The sequence below is a fragment of the Periophthalmus magnuspinnatus genome, chromosome 8 (genome assembly GCF_009829125.3).
Source record: "Periophthalmus magnuspinnatus isolate fPerMag1 chromosome 8, fPerMag1.2.pri, whole genome shotgun sequence".
In the NCBI taxonomy this organism is placed as follows: Eukaryota; Metazoa; Chordata; class Actinopteri; order Gobiiformes; family Gobiidae; genus Periophthalmus; species Periophthalmus magnuspinnatus.
The window spans coordinates 17,909,357-17,935,727 of NC_047133.1; the positions used below are offsets into that span (position 1 = coordinate 17,909,357).

Genomic DNA, 26,371 nt, shown 5'->3' on the forward strand with positions numbered 1-26,371 from the left:
ATTTCCTGATCGTGCGTTCTTCCCCTCCATTCACAGCAAACGCAAACCTCGCTTGTCCGCCTCTTCTGCCAAAAGACCTACATTTCAACACTTTAACATTTCAGTCACATCTCGGCTCTTTTCAGCTCCTAAACTCTAAATGCACCGAAGCTCCATAATTCACCCTCATCTTTGATAAGAACTACCTTCTGGAGCAGCTCAATTTAGAGTCAACACGTCTACCAATAAAATGGGCCCAAAGCAGAAGCAGTCCGTCAGTAAAAACCAAGGTGTTATTTCTGTCTATTAAATATAACATTTTAAAAGCTCCATTACCGCAGGCATCAACACGCGGCTTACTTAATCCAGCACATTTTGCCTTGTTTAAAAGTTTAAAGGTTCACAAAAAGTTGACAGTCATATATTCAACTTGTATTCTGTAGTTTGCTCTAAATAATACTGTCAGAAAACCTATACCACATAAAGTTTTAATGCGCATTTAAAAAAAAAAAAACATGGTATTGTCAATGTCAACTGTGAAGCTCCTCTAACACAACACTCGACCCCCTCAGCTGAAGTTACAAAAGAAAAGTTACATTGAACATAAGAGCTAGTGCTTCAGTCTCACAACAAGAAGGTCTTTGGTTCGATTCCGTAGATTGGGTGGGGATTTTACATGTGGAGTGTGCATGTTCTGCCCATGTCTTTCTCTGAGTACTCATGAATGTATAATAGGGTTGTGAAAAAAAAACTAACTTTCACTATTTTGGTGAAATGAAGGGGAAAAAAATAGTAATAATAGTAATAATAATAATAATAATAATAATAATAATAATAATAATAATAATAATAATAATAATGCCTTACACTTGTGCGCCTCTCAAAGCCTTTTTTAGTTTAGTAAAGTTAATTGGTTTGAGGAACTGTGGTGTTCAGGGAGCAAATCGTTTTCATTTGTTTTGGGCATGTCCAATGATACAGAATTTCTGGAATAATCTTCGATCAGAGTTAAGAGTAATATTTAATTTACAAGTGCATTTAAATTTGGGTGAATTTTTATTTGGGCTTTTTTATATTCTGTGGACATAATCAGTGAGATGGGACGTTTGTTTGGAATGTTAAGTTTAGTGGCACGGAAGTCAATAACTGTTGGTTATGTGAGATTATAACTGTGCACCCACTTTTTGTTTCTTTTGTTTACTGTTAGAATGTTGTTGCGTCTGTCCTTTTATGTTTCTAAAGTAAAACTAAGTATAGTTAATTGGTTTATTTATGCTAGGAACCTTGTCATTTTAGTCTTAAAATGTTTGTATTAAGCCGCTCTACATGATCCTGGTGTTTTTATTGCACTTTTGTGTCTGTAAGTCAACATATGAACATTAATAACAGACAAATCAGGCGTCTTCTTTCCCCTGAGGTTACTCCCGCTAGCGCTAGCACCCCCCGTGATATACCAACGGTGCGGGCGGGAAGGGGCGGGAACTCGGCTCCAAATTAGGCGCTATAACTGCTCTAGCCTCGATGAACTTCATTTGACTGGAGCCGAACGCTGTGGATCCATAGATTATTTGCATATACATATTTAATTCATGTTCTTTCGTTCATTCAAGGCAGTTTAATGTGTACAAGTATTCTACGAGTATTGAGTATCGTGTGATTAAAAGTGCTCTGACCTTTGACCTTGACATTTAGTTCTGTGTAAATTCCCGAAGCCAGTTACGGTTTTAGTATGTCCGCCCCGCCGTTCGCTGTCTGAAAGATGGATATGTGTCACCGTTCGACGTCCCCACCATCCTCCATCATCCCACCATCTCCTGTCAAAAAAAAACTACACCTGCACCACCTTTTAGCGCGCATCAAGGTTAGCACGCTTTGTCCCATTATGATGTCAACTGTTTCGCCTTGAAAATCTCGCCCTTTATTTCTTGGCGCGTTCGTTTTTATTGTAACGTAATAAGTGTTCAGAATTCCAGGTTGAAAGAACTGCACCCGCTAGAGATTCATGGCTCCCGCAGAAAGCCAATAGTGTTATATAAAGATCAATTCTAGTTGTAAAAGGTCTATTAGGGCTAATTAAAACCGAACTGACAACGGAGGAACTTGTTTTTTATAATGGTGTTGAATAATGTAAAAATATATATGAGTTTGTAAAAATGTTGTAGTAGATTTCAGGGTCCATTATCTCTTTTCATCTCTTTTATATGATGTGGAAATTAATTCTGGTTAGTTCAGTTTTGGAGCATGAATTACTTAGAAATAAATTGACTTGTTAAAGTACGAATAGCAAATATCCAGAATAGCAGTATATAGAATGCAGTGGTGGAATGTAAAGAAGTAAAAGCAAAGTACTGTACTGGAGTATATATTTTAGGTACAAATGTCCCTCACTATATCGCAGTTCACCTTTCGTGGTCTCGCTGTTTCACAGATTTTTTTGTGCAATTTTGTATGTTTTTTTTTTACAGTGTGTGTATGTGCATTGTGTTCTGCGTCCTGATTGGCTGAGGGACTGTAGATCATTGTCCATCAGTCTCCTCTGTGCCGTGTCTCCTGTACAGTACAGAATGTGTTCAGACAAATTTACATAAATGGTGGATCGCAGTGTGACTCTGAAGTGCTGTATGTTTGCAAGTTTTCTCCCCGACAAAACCCACAGTGTCGATGAAACATTCTGCACCAACAAAGACGCCTACGAAGGTTTGAACTTTGAGAGAGTTTAAACAAGAGAGAAATGTGAGAAAATGTTAATGTCTGTGTGAGAAAAGTGTATAAAGTGTGTGGTGAGGGGTTTTACAGCTGCAAAACATATAGAATAATTGTAAAAAATAAAGCTGACTACTCTGCAGATTTCGCCTATTGAGGGTTATTTTTATAACGTAACCCCCACGATAAACGAGGGACCGACAGTATACACATATAACACATTGCTTTTTTTTTTTTTTTTTACAAAGGTGCAAAACGTTCTGTTTCCCATCATGCAGCAGTGGCCATATATCACACTGAGGGAGGATAGGCAGCTACGTTCTGGTCATTTTGGTTAAGGCCACATTTCTTATTTGTAGCCTCCTTTTATACAGGAATGTGTGACCCCCACAAAGGGAGGGTTATAAAACACTGGTGCAGTCTCACTTTGTTAGACTCTGCTTTGAATTTTGCTGGACGCAGCTTTTACCCCGACTTTGCTGTAACCAACAATACAGATCTACAGAACAATCCCTTATGCCTCTGCACCTGTTCTTCATGCAACAGAACAGAAACCGACAGTGTCTGTACTTTATTCAACTACATTTTGAACTGAATACTTTTTGATTTTACTTCATTACATTTGAGAGTACTATCTGTACTTTCTACTCTACTACATTTATTTTACAAATCTTGATCAAAATCACTACATTTGAAGCTTCATAAGACCTCAAAATCTGCGCAAAAAAATGTTACTTTTAACTCTTTAAGTACATTTTTGATACTTTTACTTAAGTCAGTATTTTCATGTGACTTTTACTTGAGTATTTTTCTGCTTCAGTAGCTGTACTTTTACTTAAAAAACAAAAGTACTTCATCCACCACTGACAGAACGACACAAATATGCATGAAATACTTTTAACTCTTTAAGTACATTTTTAAACAGGTACTTTAATACTTTTACTTCAGTCTATTTTTCATTTGATACTTTTACTTGAGTATTTTTCTGTTCCAGTAGGTGTACTTTTACTTAAGTAACAAAATTGAGTACTTCTTCCACCTCTGATAAAACAACACAGTGAAATAGTAAAAGAGTCTTGAAATCAGCCCTAAAACTCACAAGCAGCCAGTGATTTTCAAACGTGTTTAATGTGGCCCCGCCCTCTGGCCTTCGTCAATTTGTAGCAGTTGTAAACCTGAGATACTCTTTGGGAAGACCAGAGAGCGGAATATGACTGGTGATAAAAGCATCAGTGTCTGTGTTGGCCCGAGAGAGAATGGGGAGAGCTCAGGTCTTTTATAACCTTAAGAAGATTGCCAATTTTAGTTTCAGCTATAGTGATTAAAATACAGTGCTTGTAATTTGGTTAAAGCGTTCTCTCTTTGGGCCTCAGGAACTTCAGTTTTATCCTGGTGTCGTCCTGAGATATGGAGATGTGACGCTGTTGTTGTTTGAAGCTCCTTGTGTTCGCACTAAAGACTGTGTATATAAGTGGACATAGCTAACCTGCTAGCCGCTGTGATTCAAATAGGAAGTGAACATGGGTGGGCTTCCAGTTTCATCGACTCTGGTTACAATTCACTTAACATTGAAAAACTGTGCCCCCTCTCTCTGTAACTGCTACTGTCAGACTCATCATTTTGGTCTTAAATGTTCTTATTAACCTGCTCTACATGATTCTGGTGTTTTTATTTTGCTATTTTGTACGTAAATCAAAAATTATGAACATTAATAACAGATGAATCAGGTGTCCTCCCCCACGGTTGATCCCGCAAGCATTAGCAAAATGTTTGATTGACAGTGTTCCTAAGAGCAGGAAGGGGCGTTACCTTCAACAGCCTCGCTCCGGGTTGGCTCTTTGGTTGCTATGATACTAGAGATCAGAATTCCAAATATGTAACTCTGCTCCAAATTGGCCCCTATAACTGCTCTAGCCTCGATGAGCTTCATTTGAGTGGAGCCACTTTTTTATACAGTTTATGGTTAAGACCTCAATAAGTCACTAAAACATTCTGATTTCACCTGTTCAGACTGACAGCTGAACCTTGGCTCTGAAGGATGAGTCTCATCTTCTACAAACACTATCCCTCATCCCAGCAATCTATGGTCAGACCAACCCTCCCTCTCTCCTCTTCATCAGCGCAAAAAAACTTAAAAAGCTCATATTACACTGTTTTCTGATCTATGTTATAATGCAGTTTCCTCATCACAAACAGACCTGGAGTTGTGTTTTGTTTCATTCACACACGAGTAACACTTGCTCTGTTCCACTTTGTGATGTCATGAAGTGATAGTTTTCAAGTTAAGAGCTCCTTTTACCTTTAGTTCAGTGGCAATTCCAAGGCTGAAATCATCCAAATAATAAAATGAGTGTAAAAGTCTCATTTTTATAGATATTGAGCTCAAACTTGAAATGTGAGAGTTCAACAAGATTTTCTGTTGAGATATAGTGTATTTTTGTCCCTAGCTACCTACTGCAGCTTTCTACACCTTCATTTTAACCAAAAAAATGTAGGCGAAGATGAGAAAAAATATTTACTTATGTGTGTTCCAAAGTGTATAAATGCTCAGCAGCGTGTGTATTTACTACTGAGGGTTCAATAGTGGTGATCATTTTAATTTGGAGAAGTCAGAGCAAAGGCAATTCCACCAAAATGACCTGGAATCGTAAGGGGTTAACATTCCCTCGAGTGGCGTTAATAAAGTTACATTTTTCACATTACATTCCACTGCCAGTGCATGTCCTCCCATCTCTTCTTCTTCTTCTTCTTATGCCAATTTGCGAACCAACCCTGTATTGATTACTCTCCTCCTGTTCTGATTTGTCATGATTTGGCGCTAAACGATTTCCTTGAGCTGAGAAACGTAGCGAGCGTAGGATTTGGCGTCCGAAGGGCTCTTAATAATAAATAACCAGTGAGCTGTAATCCGGCTGTGTCCTCTCCAGACCAGAGAGCAGCCCTGGGACATGGCTTGGCTCCAGATTACACCAGCTCCTCCTTGGCTCTGCTTGTTACCGGAGGTGCAAGGATCCTCTTAACTCTCCTCCCCTGGCGTAAACTCCTCCAACTCATCCTCCCATCTCCAGCCACTCCAGCAGAGCCCCTGAGGACATCCACGGCTGCTTTCTGTGCTCACATACTTCTAGTTTTAAGGGAGCGGATAAACGTGTCTTAAACTTTTAGTGTTATTTGGAGTTAGCTTTGCGTTCGTGATGTTTATGCCGCTATACCGTTTATGCTTGGATATACAGTACATGGGAAAGGAGTGAAGCAATCTGGATATTTGAATCACAGCTTAACTTGGATCTGAACCGTAGGCTGTTTGCAGTGGTTCCTGGTTTATTGCAGGGGTTATGTTCTAAAAATAGCCTGCAATAGAAATCCGCAAAGTAGTCACCTTTATTTTTTACAATCATTATATAAAAATCAAGATATGAACATTAATAACAGACAAATCAGCTGCTTTCTTTCCCTGAGATGGCTCCTTCTAGATTTAGCAACAGGTTTGATTGACAGCGTTGCTAAGCGCCCGCTTCCTGCTAAACCAGTGGTGCGGGTGGTGAAGTGGCGTTACTTTCAACAGCCTCGCTCCAGATTGGCTCTTTGGTTGCTATGATACTTGTGGTCAGAACTTTGCTCCAAATTGGCCTCTATAACTGCTCTAGCCTCGATGAGCTTCCTTTGACTGAAGCTGAACGCTGTGGGTGACGTCGCACTCACTTAGTCCATTTCTTTAGACAGTCTGTGCTCTGACCGCTCGACCAGGGATGTTTTTATGTCAAAACCGGGATTCGAGCCACCAACCTTCAGATCAAAGGACACTCTGACTGAGCTACTGTCGCAATGCAGTGTAATAACATACAATATAACAAAGAGCATGAAATACAAATCAAAATTTAAAAATAAGAAACCATTCTATCACCATGGAGACAAGCTGGTGACGCCACAAGAGCTAATTACAGGTCAGGTCTGTGGAGATCCGCATTACAGTGCATATATGTGTGTTTAATGCAATATTTTCAGGTAAAGCAATGCCATCTCCACAGAGACAAGGGATGTTGGATTGTAAAAAGGAAAACTATATAAACATGAATTTATACTAAGACTAGTGTTGGATCTAGACTCATTTGAGCAAGTATCAATAAAGAAAGGCTTAAGTAAATTAGACCACAGTGATAATATGAAATAAATGTTTTGTATTTCTTGTTTAAAATCTTTTGTCATAAATGTTTTTAATCATGATTTTGCTATGAAATGTGGTTCTGAGAGCACATCACACTGTAGAGAGTCCTTTTGGTTTCATTACAAAGAGAGAAGGCAGGTGATTTATAATCCTCGTAAGGAAATTGGTTTGCGGAGAGTACAAAAACATAAAAACGACAAAGCGAATGACGAGTGAATGACACACAATAGACAGGATTCAACTTCAAAACAACTGACGACCAGGAACCATGACATCATTTCATTTACAGCTTTTTTGGTGATAGGATCTGGCAACTCAAACTGAAAGAGCTATTTCTGCTTTTTGACCTTTTGACGAAATTGGCTTAACAAAAACTCAACACAAAAAGTTATCCAAGACTGTTCTAGTATTAAAAAACTCTTGTGAGGTTTAAGTCATGTATATTGTCGTTACCTGTTCCACCTTGTGATGTCATGAAGTGGTAGTTTTCACACTAACAGCTCCTTTTAGCTTGAGTTCAGTAGACGTTTGCAAATCCAGGGCTTCTAGTGAAAGTGTATGGAGTTTAAAAACGCAGTGGAGCCCTTTAAAACCATCCATCTTTATCCGTTGTTGAGCGAAGCACGTTGAACCTTTCCTCCAAAACCTTGTCTTTTTGAATGGCGGTTCTGAGAGCATTTTCGTCAGCTCTGGCGGTCCCACTTCACGATCACAGCAGGGAAAGGATTAGCCAACTGGAATTCTCACAGTCATTTTAATTAGCTCCAAACTGCCTGGATCCTTCTTACTGCGAGACTTGGGTTTGTCCTCGCTGATTGAAAATGCTGAGTTGGTTTGTTTACTCAGATTGGCTCGGAGCGCTAGCCTCATCTCCTTTTGGGACGGCCCATTTGTGTGAGAGGAAATGGGATCTGTCACCGAGTGCGTTTGGGTTTGAGGGCGCCAACGGCCGGTAGTGGTTTTTCGCAATCACTTTTTTGACGTTGATGTGATATAGATGGATGCTTCTTTATAGCCGCACACAGACCTCGGCTTTGTTTGTGGATCCAAGGAGGATTTCAGGTGGCTCAGTGCCATCGCTAAATCTAGTGTCAAATATTATAACTCAGTGGGGCGACAGTGGCTCAGTTGGTAGAGCGTTTGTCCACTGATCCGAAGCTTGGCAGTGCGAATCCGGCTCCCAAGATGAATGCCATTGTTGTATCATTGGGCAAGACACTTAACCCACGTCGACCCCAGTGTCTGTGTACACTGGTGGGTGAATGTTTCCTTAATGTAAAGCGTTTTGAGTGCTATATAAAATATTTTACCATTTACCACTTAAAGCCACAGTGTGTAGCTTTTTAGCCTTTTTTCATTTTGGTTGTCAACTGAAAATAACGGGTTTGCATCTCCATAACCCTGACTCACCTGCTTGCTTCCGTGGAAATGTCCCTTTAGCTCTAATCTTCTACAGTATTTCATAAAACGTATCAATCTTAATGGAGAATATTCCGAAGTATGGTTTTAAACTTCTCATACAGGTGACGTGACACCTTCAGAAAGTTACATACTGTGTCTTTAATTTAGTGGAATATCACCTGGGTATAGTAAGTAATGTTGAATACCAACATGGATACGGTTACTATAGCAACTTCAGTGCTTGTGCCAAAGTATCTGGGCTTGTGCAGTTTTAAAACACTGTGCCAAGTTAGGTAAGGTTTCAACTAAACTCAATAGAATTAGATAAAGTCAAAGGCAACATTTGATTGAAATTGGTTGTCTAATCTGTGACTCATTCTACACATTATTATTGCATCCACTGACACAAGAGTAGTGAATAAACTTTATAATAACACATGATGTAAGCAGTGCCAAAATCTGGTTCTGAAATGAAAGGCTAAACTTTAGTGGAGGTACAGAACTTCCACTTCAAACCACCTCAAACAACCTCATTCAAAATGCAGAACAAAACTGAACTCGCTCTGCTGCGTTCACGGCTGACTGCCTTTTCCACACATCTTTTAAGCAGACAGTCTATCCTCCATCTTTTAGGGAAAACCAAAGGGCTTTGTCATTAAACCCGGAGTCTGGCCTTAAGCCGGAGTGAAGCTTCAAAGATGCTGTGAGCTGATTGAGTTAGTCCCTCAGCTCCTTGTTTGAGGAATTAGGCTCTTCACTGCAGCTTTCGGCTCCTGTTTGATCGTCTGCTAGAGCCGGTGACACGCTGATACACGCCCCGCCTGATGGTGGCAGCGTCCAATAACATGAAAAAACAAGTGTTCAAACAGCGAACTTCACCTGTCACCGCAGCTAAGACTCGTCAAAGCTTTGTACTGTAGAGCAATTTGAGTTTGTACCAAGTTTTTACGTTGCCTTGAAAAAAACGAAACTGAATTGTTAAACCCAAGTGTCCTCTTCAAGGCCCGATATTACACAAAATGGATTCTTGTGACCTTCAAGACATGTTATAAAGCTGTTTCCTTATCAAAAACACACCTGGAGTTGTTGTTGGAGTTAACCTGGCTACATCTCCAACGCTCAAAATGCTCTGTTCCAAAAATGTTGTGATGTCATTAAGTTAACAGCTCCTTTTACCTTAAGTTCCGTAGAGATCGGCAACTCCAAGTCTCAAAAGAGTCTGTGTACACTGATGTATGAATGTGTGTGTGAATGGGTGAGTGGTTCCTTCATGTAAAGTGCTTCGAGAGCCTTGAAGGTAGAGCTGCCGATGTTTTACAAAATTAGCGTAAAGATCGGACTTTTCAGATTGACCCTGAGCAGCTTCGACGACAAAACTATAGTATTTGAGTCCGCAAACTCCTAGCTTTATCTCGTCTATAAAAACACGTTTAAGCTAACACTCGGGACGTCTCTACAGTCTCGCCAAAGTGTACCTCCTGCGTTTGTGCCTTCATTTCTTCAAACACGGCAATGATTTCACACGGCCCCATTTCCTCTGAATAATACAAAAATACAAGGTTTCTGGCTCCGGCTCTGTCTGCCTGCTGCATTTAACATGTGTAGACTGCTGTTCCTAAAATACAGTGAGGGCTGAGAAATTGGACTCCGTGTCATATTTTTCTCACTTTTCTGTTCTGAAGGAAGTGATTGAAATGCATCAGGCGAGACAGGCGGCTTGTGTGATCGAATGAGTTGAGGATTTGAACTGTCGGGGGCTGTGCTGTTGCTGCCAGAGAAACAGGACGGATCCAGTGTTGTCTTGTCTGAGAAAGTGAGAATTTTCGCCGTGTTTTTTTGGCTCATGGAAGTTGATAGATGGGTGATGTTAAAACGCTGGAAGCAATTAAAAAAGCCGTAAGACGAGCCAGTCGTTCCTCATCTGTAATCGCTCTCTCATAGTGTAACTTGAGTGTAACTACGCCACCTGCTTGTCTCCGTGGAGATGCTATCGCTTTGCTTGTAATGTTCCGCAATAGATTTTACTTATCCAGAAGGGAAATAACTTAAGACACAGTAGTTCACGTATTTCCACCTTGAAAGCGCTCATTCACACACACATTCATTGGGGGTGAGGTGGGTTAAGTGTCTTGCCCAAGAACACAACTGCCGTGTCTCAATTTGATGGTTGCGCACCTCGTCGGCTGCATTTGAAGGGCGCTCACGTCGCTTCCGGCGTTTCCATGGAGATCGGCCGTGAACGAAGCGTGCATCTGAGCAGACTTTGCGCACTTCTGTGTCCCATCATGCACCATACGTGACTTCGAGGTATTTTAAAGTTATGTAACACTAGCTACAAATCGGAAGAAATCACGTCGAATGTTATATTTGCCTGTTGATATTCAAAGGGAAAGATTAATTCCTTACTTCATTCAATCTAAAAAGAAATAAACATCTTGACTCTTAATAATTCAAAATAAAACTAATTATTTTGCAATCTATTTTAAATGTTTAGCTCATTTATCAGTGCCCGTATAGCTCATTAGTCAGCTGTCGTCATGGTTGCTAGGCGATGTAACATAAGCAACATAACGTAAGCGCACAGACAGTGGTTGACGTGCGCTCCTTGGCATAGGTCTGTCCCGTTTCGGCGCGGTCTCTGCAGTTGACGGAAGCTACACAGAGGAGCGTCTATGGTACTTCGAAGTGCGCAACCGTCGAATTAAGACACGGCAAGAGACAGTGTTCATCTGTGGGAGCTGGAATTGCACCACCAACCTGTGGATCAGTGGATCTGACACTCAAGCAACTGACAAATATAAGCTAATTGCATTAATAATACTAATAATGATATGAAGCTCTTCTATCTCCATGGAGACAAGCTGGTGACACCACAAGACCAATTTACAGGTCAGATCTGTGGAGAGACAATCCCCATCACAGTACAAATACATGTTTTTGAGCAATAAAAACACCTCTAGTTCAGTAAATGACATAAAATATACATTTTTACTACCTTATGGAACATGCCAGGCAAAGCAATAACATTTCCATGGAGACGAGCAGGTGGCAGACAGAAAAGTTCCATAGTGTTTTAGTGTTTTAAGTTTGCAGCAGCAGGCAGCTATACCCAGACGTTGCTCTTTCATTTTCCATTTTTATCAGCCAGTTTCATTTTGTCACTAATCATTTCTTGATCAAGTTTCTTTTAAAAGTGGCCGCAGTTTCCTGGCAGACTCCCCGAGCGGCAGAACTTTGAAAGGAGGAAAAAATTCACTCTGTTCTTGAAAAGTACGGCAGCTTTTGTCGAGCTCGAGGTTGGCAAGAGAAAGGTATTTTTTTTTATCAGTTGTATAAGTCAGGCAAGTTCTGCTCCCACTGCAGGGATTACACAGGCACACAGGCGTTTCTCACTCGGTCTTATTCGAGATTTGTGATTTTCAAATACTCCTCGTACTTCAGAACTGTACTCGAGTAGAACGAGTACCAAATATACTACCACTTGAAAAATGCTGTTTGTTCAACGAGAGGTGGATTTGTCGATATATATTTTTTCTTCATCTCATCTTTTTGCTGCCCTCTGCTGTTTGTTAAAGGTACACTATATATATGCATTTTTTCTCGATAGTCTGCCACTTGCTTATCCAGAATGTTCCCCCGTATGGCATTAATCATATCTGTATCCACGGAGACGAGCATGCACCAGGGAAAGTTACACATGGACAGGTAGAATAACATTTACAGATACTAATACTATAAATTAGCTTCTTTAGATCAGTGTTTCTTAAACTTTTCACTTCAAGTACTACCAAAGAAAAGATGTGGCTTTGTGAGTGTCACCAGATCTAAACCAGGTCTATAACAGGACTATCCCAGGTCTAATCTAAGGGTAAACCAGGACTAAAAGTGGACCACGCCATGCACTGTAGTTCTGAATAAGAAATTATCAAAAGGAGGACAAAATGAACTCGAAAGCAACTGCACAAACTGAACCAGCGGTGCGGACAAGAAAGGATGTTACCTCCTCGCTCCGGATTGGCTCTTTGGTTGCTATGATACTCACAGTTGGAATTCCAAATAAGGAACTCGACCAAAAATTCATGTCTATAACTGCTCTAGCCTCGATGAGCTTCATTTGACTGAAGCTGAATGCTGTGGGTGACGTCACACTCACTTAGTCCACGTCTTTATACAGTCTGTTGTACGCACTAGCAGTGGTACCGCAGTTTGAGAAACACTGACCGTACCAGATTAGTGCAGTATTATTACTATAAATGCGATACAGATACAGTAGTCTTACAAGTATTTCACTTTTGCATGTTTATTACCACCACTACTACTATGTTTACTCCCCTTTTACTCCTGTGGCACTACATTTGTACTTTTATCAGCAGTACAAGTGACACATGCTCAGGGCTGTGCTTCCACTAAAGGGATTAGCAGACAGACTCTTTCCTCAGAAGTTCTACACTACACTCAAGAGTAGGAGCGTTATGGACCTTGTTACCAGAGGAACAGAAGTCTCATAATCCTGTTAAAGTGCGGACTGATACACATGTCAAGAGAACACCTGTTTGGTTTATCGATAATAATAGTTAGATCATAATAACCAGACATACACTGAGAAACAAACAAGAGCTTTTTTATACCATCTGGCAGCCTTTTATTGAGTATTTTAATAATAGGTACGTTTTGAGACAGTCCTCCTATGTGTATAAGTATAAATATTTGTATAGATATGTGTATGTGCAGGTATTCACTTCTGTTATTCGTTTTTATGTATTAGTATTTTTTTCCCCGTTCGTTCTATATTTCAAAAACATAATAAAAAGAGTTAAAAAGTTAAAATAAATAACAAATAAATAAAGAGCCGTTAAGTACTTTTGGTTCAATATATTTCACATAACCAGTCAATTTTTCAAATAAATATTAAGTTTGTCCCGTGAATCTTTCTCAGTTTTTATTTTTGCCCCACTGTGAATTTGAGTAGATGTTCTTGTTTTGCTGAGAATGTTCCACAACATGGCATTAAATGTATCTGTTTCCATGGAGACAACCACGTTACGCCACCCAGCCAAGTTATAGCTCAGGTTTATGGAGAGGTGAGCCCTCTCGCAGTTCTCAAAGTAGTTTTTTCAGTAACAGAAACACCCATAACTGAATGAGTCCAGTCTAGAAACATTAATACCAAACATTACATAACAGGCAAACTCATGACATTGCCACGGAGACGAGGAGATGTCGGAATCCCTACCGGAAAAGTTGCATAGTTCTGCTTTAAATCATTGTTTCTTCTTAGTAAAATTATAAGGATTCATGACATCTCCAATGAACGCAAGCCAAGGGAATTAGGTTGAAATTTGTTACGGAAAAAAGAGATTACAGCTCAACTCAAATATATTCAGCGTTGTGGGTGAGAATGCTTTGAAACACCTCCACCGGGGTCAGCGGGCTACATCCGAAACCTCAAATATATTCAAGATGTCGTTCTGTATTATATAACAGTTCTCAAATTCATGTCACCTTTGCCACATCTGACTAAATTACATTATGTTTTCCAAAATGGCTGCTTTGGTCACCCATCTGCTAATGAAACCCCATCAAGTTGATAGCAGCTGTATATTAGCATAAAACTATATATTTCCACAATAGTTGAACCTGTTTGAATTAATTTACATCAGAATGGGAGAGTGAGTGTGAAAATAGTTCTCTTTGCTTTCACTCTTGTACCAGGTGCATTTACAGGGCTTAAAGTGGAATGTGACCATGATGAATATTTATGTTTGTGTATTTGGAGGACACACAACCATTATGTGCATATTAATAACAGCAATGCACTGTACCTGTACATTCATATGTGTATCCATGGAAACATACATATTTGCAAAAACAGAAAAGTGCCATTTGAAAAGCTCATTGGAGGCTTGTAGTTTACTTTGAGTCTAGTGATCGTTTCAAAAATGTATTACATATATTATATAATCCCATCCCGTCTTGATAAAATCCACCCTACATTATTCTCACTGATAATATCCCGAGATGGTAACGAAAACAAAAACACTTTTTCTGGCCATTTTTCAAAATAGAGAGAACTGTTTTTGCGATGGAAGTCTTCATTTATTTTACAGATTGAATCATGTTCTGCATAAACTTACATGAAAATAAAGAATACCCTAACTTTCTACATGTTCAGTGCAGTTTTAGTGAAGTATCCAACTTATTCACCTATTCATATGTTGTTGTTGATGTGCTCTGTTTCACCTTGTGATGTCATGAAGTGGTAGATTTCAGTTCCTTTTACCTTTAGTTCAGTAGAGATTGGCAATTCCAGATGTGAAATCATCCAAATTATTCTAGTGAAGAGTTCAAAAACACAGTGGAGCACTTCCTGTATTACCACATGATGACATCACAAGGTGGAACAGAGTGTTTTCAGTTTGAGAGAAGAACTCAGCCTAAATGTGCAGGGTTTGTGTGTCAAACATGTGTGAATGAAACAAAACTCATCTCCAGGTCTGTTTGTGATGAGGAAACAACATTATAACGTAGATCAGAAAACAGTGTAACATGAGCCTTTAAAACGTTGTAAACTCTGTACCTCGTGTTCTGTCTCAGGTCAGAGGTCATGTGAGCTGTTGAATGGTTCCTGTTTATTAGACATCGACACAGAAGAAACTAAATCGGCTTAAATGTTTATGTTTTTTACCTTTTATTGTTTTTTGTCTAAATAAAAATAGACTAGTTCACATATATAGACGTTTTTGGCATTCTGTAACTTAAAAACAAGAAAATATGAACCCACATTCAGAATATAGAGCTATTACTACTATTACAATTATAACTATTACTACTAGTACTATTACTACTATTACTATTCAAATACTACTGTTACTACTTCTGCTACTACTGCTACTACTACTACTACTACTACTACTATTACTACTGTCACTACTACTGCTGCTGCTACTACTACTATTACTATAACTACAACTACAACTACGACTACGACTACTACTACTACTTCTACAACTATTACTACTACTACTACAGCAGCTACTACTACTACTACTACTATTACTGTTATTACTAATACTGCTGCTACTATTGCTACTATTAGTGCTGATACTCCTAACACTGCTGGTGCTGCTACTACTACAGTATTTTTTTCTGCACATTCCAGAGTTATACGGGTGAATATCTTTGTTAGAGATTATCGCAATGACATATATTTTATCTTTTATTTTCTTATCTATGTTTTTATCATGATAAACTATATTACTGTTTATTGGCCCATCCCTCGTTGGAGATGGGGCATCAAACCACAAACCTCCTGATCAGTGGGCGACCAACTAAGCCACTGCTGCTCCTGATATAGTCTTTTCATGGCTAATGTTCTCTCTCTCTTTCTCTGTCTCTCTCCTCATGATTCCATGGGATGCTGCGCTCCACTGTCCTGCCCTTGGATTTCCGGGTCACCTTTCCTGCGGCGTTCCCGGCTCATCCCTGCTCTCCCTCACTCCCCCTCTCCCCCTCTCCTCCTCTCCTCCTCTCCAGGTAAGTACTGAGTTTTAAAGCATCACTCACAGTCTGCACATATTTTAACAGCACAACAACTTAACACTGCTCACGTTAACTAGAGGCATGTTTCTGTCTTTGTCACTGATGCTGTGAAGGTCAAATACATTACACAGACAGAGCAGACTCACATATTTCATGTTGACAGAGAGTACACAATGAGCCAACTGCTACTACTGCTACTGCTACTACTGCTACTACTGCTACTGCTACTACTACTACTGCTACTACTGCTACTGCTACTGCTACTACTACGTTACACAATGAGTATTTAGGCAAATTAACACACTGAATGTAGCAAGTAATTTCAGCCTTTTTGTACTACCACATCTACATAAATACTACTACTACTATTGCTACAACTACTACTACCAATACGTCTACTTCTACCACTACTACCGCTACTACTACCAATACTTCTACTACTACTACCACTACTACTAATACTACTACTACCACCACACTACTCCCACTATTACTACTACTACTACTGATACTTCTACTACTACCACTACTACTGCTACTACTACTGCTACTGCTACTACCAATACCTCTACTCCTACTACTACTACTACTACTACTACTGCTACTACTACTGCTACTACTACAACAACTACTACTACTACTACTGATACTACTACTGCTGCTGCTACTACCAATACTTCTACCACTACTACTGCTACTGCTACTACTACTACTACTACTACTACTGCTACTACTACAACTACTACTACTACTACTGATACTACTACTATTACTACTGCTACTAACATCATACACTCCACACATCACTGTCACTACTATGAGACTCGTCCTTATTTTTTCTGTTTTTATCACATAACACACCTGCTGCTTTTCTCCCACTGCTGAAAAATACTTGTTCCAATCCAGGAAACTCCGCTCTTGTCCCACACACAGGTGAGTACTCGCCGTGTCCAGCTTTCCACGAGAACAAACCCACTTTAAACCCCTCCCCTACGCAAAACGAACCCCGTACATGACAGAAGCAGCGGGGGAACATCAAGTGACTGTTATTACGTGTACAACTGCACATCTGCATCAACTCTGACTTATATTCAGCTTATACCACACATCTTTTCCCTCATATACCGTCTCCCTCGTTGTATAATTTGATTTAAAACACCGGCAGTGCGTCTGTTTCCATTACATCTGCGTAGGGAGAGAAACATCATATCGTATGCTAATATATTCACGTTGCCTGTGTGCATCTGTATTGTATGGAAATGAACACAGTCAGGGGCTCCTGACAAAGCTAGCATCTCGTCACTGCCCCCTCTAGTGGCGGGGACGTGGCTCTACTCCTTCCTTTTCTAAACAACTGATTTAAGTCATTTAGATGAGATGATTTTGTTGTAGATTTATGCATTTTGTAAACTATAAAATAAATAAAAACAATAAATAATAAAAATAATAATGGTAATTGTGAGTAGAAGTGCTAGTTGTGTTGGTTTAAAGTGTTAGCGTGACAATTTAGCTGTTGATCTGCTGCTAAAAACACACACATTTGCTCCGTGGTTGATTATTTCTGCATGTTTTTAAAATCCAGCTCAATGATAATTCACTTTTCATATTAAAATAGCTCCAGTGCTGCCTCCTGCTGTACCCGAGCGCTCCACTAGATGGCAGAGCGTATTCGAGGTTGAATCAGTGCTGCTGGAGAGGGGACCGCTGCCTGGCTGCACGGTGGCTTATATTTGTATTCACTTTGAGTTTCCGCGGCTCTCGAAGACATAAACATTTGCTTTTGTCTGGCTTCTTGTGTCACCCCGGTTATAGTCACAGCTGAAGGGGCTCGCCGGTGTCGCGGGGGAGAGGGGGGGACCTGTTGACTCCTGTCGTGCGTTTGTGTGGTCCGTGGCTCTGCTTTTGTGTTTGTTGCTTGATGATGATGATGAAGGGTACAGTGAGGGGAAGCGGTTTTGACAGGGCCAGACAAACACGAGGGACACGGTCAAAGCGGTGGGAGGTTGATGGGAGCTGACAGGAGCTGCGAGGGGTTTTTGTTTACAGAAATGTTAGGATCAAATACGATGGGCTAATTCAGTTGGTATCGATGTTTTATATATGTTTTTTTTTTTTATATACTTATAGGGACTATGTCTTGCAGCTAAGCATGGGACGATATGGAAATTTTCTGTGACGATTATCATGGCCGAAATAATTGCGATTAACGATTATACCACGATAATGATTAAAGCTGTTATGGATGTGAAGAATTATAGCTTTAACTTTAAGAATATTATGGATGAGCAGGGCCGTCAACTGAAATTTGGGGGCCCGGGGCAATACGCCTCACATGGCCCCCCTGTAATACAAATTAATAGGAAGACTCCCTAAGACCCTGGGGTCCCAGACAACAGGGGTCTGTTTGTACCCCTTACCGGTTCCCCAGTGGATAAGTTGTTTTTTCTGCACATTCAGGTGATATAATGGCGATTATCTTTGTTGCCAATTATCACGATTATATAAAATATCCCACAAACGATGTCAACCCTTTTTATCCTGTTTATTGTCTCATCCCTACTCTCAGCTGGCCTGGGAACACCTTGGGGTCCCACCGGAGGAGCTGGAGGAAGTGTCTGGGGTGGGGGAAGTGTGTGGGTCCCTGCTCCTGTGACCCGGCCCCAGATAAGAAAATTAATGGATGGATTTTTATATATATATATATATATATATATATATATATATATATATATATATATATATATATATATATATATATATATATATATATATATATATATATGATATTTTGGCCAATATGGACATTCGTATCCAGCAGGAGCAGTGGTAGGGGGTCCGCCACCTACCTGCTGTTATGGATACGTTATTTCTTTGCCTGGAATGTTCCAAAATATGGCATTAAACTTATCTTGCATAGAACGACATGCATTTTTACATTTTACTGACCTGTACGATAACTTGGCCTAATGGCGTCACCTGCTTTGTTAATGCCATACTGTGGAACTTTCTTGGCAAAGACATCTTCAAGCAGGTTGCGGACCTTATACGAAAAAAGTTTCACTGTAGCTTTAAATTACTTATAGATAGACCATGTAATAAACAGCTAGCTTACAGGAGGTTGGGTCGAATGATGTTTGAAATTTGAAATGGACAGGAACATATTCTGTAGCCTGATTTGTGTTAGCAACTTTGAACTTTGAACCTGCCCTTCATAAGAACATCAGAGGCAGGTGGTGACAGGTGGTGACAGGTGTTGACAGGTGTTGACAGGTGGTGACAGGTGGTGACAGTGGTTCAGGTGGTGAAGCAGTCGTTTTATAAAGGTTGATACATCACTATTATAGAATCACAATTAGATAAGTAAGTAGAGTTTGGTCAGCTGTGTTGGCGTTAAAAATAACAGGGATTTGACCATAAACTGTATATATAAATAGGTAATGTGCTATCCGCCATGTTCCAAATAGGGAGTTCTCATGTGCGCAGTTCTGGCTCCATCCACTCCGGCTCCAGTTCACTTTCTATTGAAAAACTGTGGCCCCTCTCTCTGTAACTGCTGCTGTCAGACTCATCATTTTGGTCTTAAAATGTTTGTATTAATCCGCTCTACACGTTCCTGGGTTTTTAATTTTGCTATTTTGTCTGTAAATCAAGATACATTAACATTAATAACACACAAATCAGGTGAATTTTTTTCCCTGAGGTCGCTCCTGCTAGCGGTAGCAACAGGTTTGATTGACAGCGTTGCTAAGCGCCCGCTTCCTGCTAAACCATCGGTGCGGGTGGTGAAGGGGCTTTACCTTCAACAGCCTCACTCGAACTGGCTCTTTGGTTGCCGTGATACTTGTGGTCGGAACTCTGCCCTATAACCGTTAGCCTCGATGAGCTTCATTTGACTGGAGCTGAACGCTGTGGGTTAAGTCACACTCCCTCAGTCCATTTCTTTATACAGTCTATAGGTGGGATGAGATCCAATTTTCAGACGAGACATGAGATTGATTTCATGACAGCAAGACCAGATGAGATTTTAACATAATCCATATTAAATAAATGATGTGATGCATGTGACGATTTCGCCCTCACTGTTTACGTTTATTTATGTTATGTCATATTTTTGCTGTCTTTGTAACACTGTGTTTGGAACTACAACTTTTCAAGAAATGGAACTTGCTTTAAGATATAATTTTTCTCATGTTTGCACAACCTTGCAAACAATCTATTCAGAACGCGGCGGCTAGCAGGTTAGCTATGTCCATTCATATATACAGCCTATGTATGTAACCCAAAGCATACATGGACACAATCCCCTTAGACTCACCAGCCCAGCACCACCTGACCTCACTTCCAACCAGCCTTATCTCTTATTAAAAAAAACAGGTTCCTATGAGGAGCTTTATATTTTTATTACCTTCGGCAAACCTCCCCGTTCTCACCTCCAACTGCTACGTTTTCACACAAGAAAGTCCAGGAAATCCCTCTTTGACAGCCGCTCAAACTTAAGTAGAAGTTATATTTTGGCAGAGGTGAGGCGGGGGTTGGGCTTCTTTACAGATCCTTTCTCTCGACGTTATCCTTGCAGACAGGCCGGGCAGCTGAAGGTTGCTCATTTCCACCAGAGCTCGCGGAGTTCAGGGCCTCTTGTTGTAGTTAATCAGAGCATGCACAGAGCCTGTCCGAGTTAATTAGAGCCGAGGCCGATCCAGGGACCCCGACCCCGAAAGGTCATCCCCTCAAATAAACCTGCTGCTGCTGCGACTGCTGTGGAGCCTACATCTGCACACAGTATGTTTGGTCATACTTTAACTACTGTCCATGTGTCCTTTGGTCGTCTGCCTTGAGTAATTATGTGAAAGTGAATTAAAAAGGACGCTTAGGAAGTATTCACACTAGCACAACTACTACATCCAATTTGGGACTAAACTCGGAACTTAACCTGGACTAAACCAGGACTAAACCAGTACTTGAACAGTACCAAACTAGGAGTAGTTTTTGATTTGAACTGGGATAGAACTAAGATCATATAAGAGGACGTGTGAAGTGTGAATGTGCCCATAAACAAAGCATTTAACTTATGTTCTAATGGAAGATGGTGGGATTTTCTTCTTCACTGCTTTTCGAAAAAAAATTTAAAAGTGAATTTCGCTGTTTTCTGATCTGTTCTAATGTTGTTTCCTCATCACAAACAGACCTGGAGTTGTGTTTTGTTTCATTCACACATGTTTAACACACAAACTGTAAACTGTAACTGTAAATTTAGGCTGAGTTCTTCTCTCAAACTGAAAACACTCTGTTCCACCTTGTGATGTCATCATGTGGTAATACAGGAAGTGCTCCACTGTGTTTTAAAACTTCGTACACTCCGTTCACTATAATGTTTTGAATCATTTCAGCCCTGGACTTGCCAGTCTCTATTGAACTAAAGGTAAAAGGAGCTGTTAACTTGAAAACTACCACTGCATGACATCACAAGGTGGAACAGAACATTTTGAGCTTTGGAGATGTAAACAGATAAATAAAATAAAGTGTTACTCAAACATGTGTGAATGAAACAAAACACAACTCCAGGTCTGTTTTTGAAGAGATAACAATATTATAACATGGGTTAAAGCTCTTAAGAGTTTGTTTTGTGTAATATAGAACCCTTAAGTGTACAGAATACATGTGTACTTCTTGTGTTCATTAATCTGCTCAAAATCAATACTTAGTCCTGGTTCAGTCCTGGTTCAGTCCTGGTTCAGTCCTGGTTCAGTCCTGGTTTAGTCCTGGTTTAGTCCTGGTTTAGTCCTGGTTCAGTCCTGGTTTAGTTCTGTTTATCTGTGTGTTTGCCTGAAAGGTTTTTGTTTTACCTCTCCTCTTTCCAAGTTCATTTTATTTCTGTTTTGATTTGTTTTATTATGATCTTAATGTCTTTCTTATTCTGTAAAGCTCTCTGAGTTACGTCTGCTGTACAAACAAACTTGCCGTGCCTAGATTAGATTAGATTTAAGGCCTTTTTAAAATCTTAAAATTTATGATCTCATATTTGTTTTCTTCTGCTGAAAAACACACTGAAATGTCCTCGGTGTGGGACAAACAAAGGTTAATTATCTTATTTTGAAATCTTGTGCTTGTTGAGGCAACCAAACCAGGACTAATCCAGGACTAATCCAGGACTAAACCAGGACTAAACCAGGACTAAACCAGGACTAAACCAGCACTAAACCAGGACTAAACCAGGACTAAACCAGGACTAAACCAGGACTAAACCAGGACTAAACCAGGGCACCAGCTGCAGATGTGTCCATGAATGTTTCTGTTTTTTTATTTCATGTTTTTAAAGACGTACATCTGTCAGGACCTGTCAAAGTGCTGATGTCTGTGGAGTCAGTGAGTGAAGCCTGAGCTGCTGTTAATCTGGACAGAGACCAGAAGGGATAAAATGTGACCAAGCAGATTTAGTAAAGTACTGTACTTAAGTAAAAATGTTAGGTATCTGTACTTTATGTGAGTAGATTTTAAAGCGGATACTTTTTACTTTAACTTTACTACATTTTTTATGTGCTTTTTACCCCTGAGTACATTTTAAACAGGTACTTTAATTCTTTTACTTAAGTAGAATTTTTTAATGTGATACCGTTACTTTAGATTGATTTTTTTTCCCTCTAGTATCTGTACTTTTGCTTAAAGGTGCACTGTGTAACTTTTTGACGGAGGATGTGCCATCTACTTGTCTCATGAACATATCACATTCCTTTGCCTGGAATTGTCTCGCATATTTAATTAAATACATCTATTTCTCTTGTACTTCATTACAAATATTTATACTGCTCCAAAATACATTGAAGAGCATACATTGTCACTGTGAGGGCTGCCTATCCACAGATCTGACGTTTAACTCAACCTATCGGCATCACCGGTTAAAGTCATAAAATGCAGCTAAAGCAATCACATTCTGAGAGACGAGCCAGAAAAGTTCCACAGTGCGTCTTTAAGTAACAAAATGGAGTACTTCTTCCACTGCTGCCAATAAGTTTGTTTCTGTCAGTGAAATAAGAGTTTGACCTTAGAGTCTCCGTGTGGAGCTTAAGCTAACGATAAACACGTCCTTTATGTTCAGTTACGGTCACAGCGCTAATGGCGGCCGCGGACTAGCGTGTGTTTACATGCTAAGCTAACAACAAACCGCTGTATCTTTTAATGTGGGACTTTCTTAAAGGTTCTGCTGCAGACACGGCTGGAACCTGTTTTATGTGTGTTCAAAGAGCTGTGTGCGCTCAAATGCGATTGATGATCTGCTTCATTGTGAGGAATAATGTCCCAGATGCCCCGCAGAAACCCAACGGCTGAACGGCTGAATGGCTGAGTCAAGCGAAAAAATATCGCCTCGTTCCTGCTGATCTGATCACAGTAATTACATTATTTCCATTGTGAGATATTTGGAGTTTTGTGGCTCAACAGCTGAATCATTTACAGTAGAGTTAAAAGTATGCATATTTGGAGCCAGATTTTGGCATTGAACCGTGGTGAGGCTGTGGTTTTAAAGCGGCACAGTGGAACTTTTCTACAGTGTTAAGGGTCTGAAACCTACTGGTCGTCATAATATGATAAAGAGCTAGTAGAGTGTTTGTCCACTGATCCGAAGGTTGGTGGCTTGAATCCTGCTTTTGACGCAAACATCGTTGGTTGAGCAGTCAAATTCGCCGATCCACAGGTTGGAGGTGTGATTCCACCTCTCACAGATGAATACTGTGGTTGTGTTCTTGGGTAAGACACTTAAAATGAAAAAATCAAAACCTGGTGAGTTTATTGCATGTACAGTGTTTTTTCGTTTATCACGAGGGTTATGTTCTAAGAATAACCTGCAATAGGCGAAATCCGTGAAGTAGTCGGCTTTATTTTTTACAATTCTCTATGTTTTGCAGCTGTAAAACCCCTCACCACACACTTTATACACTTTTCTCACACAGACATTAACATTTTCTCACATTTCTCTCTTGTTTAAACTCTCTCAAAGTTCAAACCTTCGTAGGCGCCTTTGTCGGTGCAGAACGTTTCATCGACATTGTGGGTTTTGTCGGGAAGAAAACTTGCAAACATACAGCACTTCAGAGTCACACTGTGATCCAACATTTATGTAAATTTGTCTGAACACATTCTGTACTGTACAGGAGACACGGCACAGAGGAGACTGATGGACAATGGTCTACAGTCCAACAGCCAATCAGGACGCAGAATGGTTACAACAAAATTTTTGAACCTATTTGGGTTTCAGCGCAATGAAATAAAGAAGTTATATTGTTGTGTCCTTGGGCAAGACACTTAACCCCACTATTCCCCCAGTATTTGTGTACACTGGTGTGTGAATGTGTGTGTGAATGAGTGAGTGTTTCATTGATGAGTGTCTTGAAGGTGGAAAAGCACTATATAAAAATGTGACCATGTGTAACCATGGAGATGATATGGGTTTGCTTGAAATATTCCACAGTATGGCATTGAAAGTTTAAATGTTTATCTTATTCAAGTACAGGTGGGTTTGTTATTCATATAGATAAAAAACAACAACATATTCTTACTGTACGTAGTGTCGCCTCTTTTATTTGTCCGAAAGTATCAAATAAAAAATATGAAATACAAATCTGGTTCTGGTGAGTTAACGAGTAACTTTTTTTTTCAATTGTGCCTAAAAATTGTAAAATTTTAACTCAAATTTTATGGGTTATGACAAAATTTCAGCGGATTTCACTGCATGGAGAAGTAATATCGCGGGACTGTTGTTGTGTCCTTGGGCAAGACACTTGTCACAGTATGGCATTGATCATATCCGTCTTATTCAGCTACAGATGGTATTGTTACTCAGAAATATCTTGGTTCACCTCTTTCGTTTCTCCGTGAGGATAAAGAAGTAATATTGCGAAACATTTAGGTCAAGCAGTGACATCTCCAGAGACAAGCAGGTGATTGACCCTGAACTGGGAAAGTTACACAGTGCACCTTTAATGGATTTTTGCAATTTATGTTTGTAAACTGCTCGTTTTTTTCACCAAAGTGTCGCAAAAAATGAGGAAAAAAAGCTTGCAATCTGTCCATTTGGCTAAGCTAACGTTGGCGGCCATGTCATCAGTGGTTACATTTGCATAATGTGTTATAGCTGAAATATTCTTCACTATAAACACATGGGACACATAATTCTTTTGCACAACATATTTTAGCTCTGAATTGTGCTGTCTCCTAATCCTCCCCTCATCTCATTTATGGACCTGGATCAGAGCCATTTTTGCCTGAGGACGTCTTGTAGCAAGGGATTGTGGGAGTTGAAGGTTTATTTGGTCAATACTGGCAGTGGTTCAGTGCACTCACATGTCTAAATACAAAAGTCTGCCTCACCTTTAGCCAGTCGGAATCAACGGAGACATTAAACACGATCCCATAATGCACTGGGAGTTTGAAACGGTTCTAACGATTCTGCTTGTTCTGCGCTGATAAAAAGTCAATCTGACCTCAGGCTGTGCTCATGTTCAGAAGTTGAAATTACTGCAGATGTAAAGATATTTTTGATTTTTTTTCTGCGTATTGATTGAGAGGTTCAGAGTTCAAAAGCTGAGATGTGACGCTTATGTGATGGCCCAGAAAAATGAACCAAAAAGTGAACTTTGAATGCAGATCTATGGTAAGATAATGTGTTTCATGCATATTAAGATTCCTTATTGTCATCGATTGAATAAAAACACAGTACATTTCCGAAGCTCCCCGTCATGTAAGTTTTTATTATTAGTCTGTCTACATCTCGACAGCTCAAAATGCTCTGTTCCACCTCGTGATGTCATGAAGTGGTAGTTTTCAAGTTAACAGCTCCTTTTTACTTTTATTTCAGTATAGATTGGCAGTTCCAGGTCGAAAATCATCCAAATTAATGATTCTAGTGAAGCTGTATGGAGTTTAAAAACACAATGGAGCACTTCCTGTATTACCACATGACATCACAAGGTGGAACAGGGTGTTTTCTCTCAGAGAGATGAGTGTAAATATGCAGGGTTTGTGTGTTAAACATGTGTAAATGAAACAAAACACAACTCCAGGTCTGTTTGTGATGAGGAAACAACATTAGAACATAGATCAGAAAACAGAGTAATATGGGACCTTTAAAATCCCGATAAACTGTTGGAAAAAAGATAGTTTTTAGTGTTGAAGTTTACGTTATCATTGGCCGGTAGTTTCGCTCAAAGGAAACAGCTCAAACAGCAGGTGGGCACGGTGGAACCAGTCTGGGACTTTATATTGGCTCTGCTCAGGTAACGCAAAGTGTCTTTTACTGGAGTCTGGTGGCCACAGATTAGTTTTGTAGCCGTCTTTACTGCTCTACAGTGTTCTTTATGTCCGCGGCTGAACAGAATACAAACTGAACCGAGATGCAACTCCTCTCAGTATTGTTTGGAGTGGAGGTAAATAGTGTGTACTTACCATGCAGTTTAAACCCATTTTACCATGGCATTACTGCTGTAAAGTAGTAGTAGTCATAGTCGTAATCGTAGTAGAAGTATTTTGTATATTGCCATTATTGTGTTTTTATTGGCTACACGTGTTTTTTCTAGTGTTAAATCCTCCATATAT

General features: G+C 39.8%; 1 long non-coding RNA gene across 1 annotated transcript in view; it reads left to right on the forward strand.

Moving 5' to 3' along the window:
- Positions 1–26,371, forward strand: part of LOC129456453 (uncharacterized) — a 244,754-nt gene that overhangs the window by 203,219 nt on the left and 15,164 nt on the right. Inside the window, exon 2 of the long non-coding RNA XR_008648777.1 lies at positions 25,689–25,757. This is a non-coding gene — a long non-coding RNA (uncharacterized LOC129456453). The remainder of the gene's footprint in view (positions 1–25,688; positions 25,758–26,371) is intronic.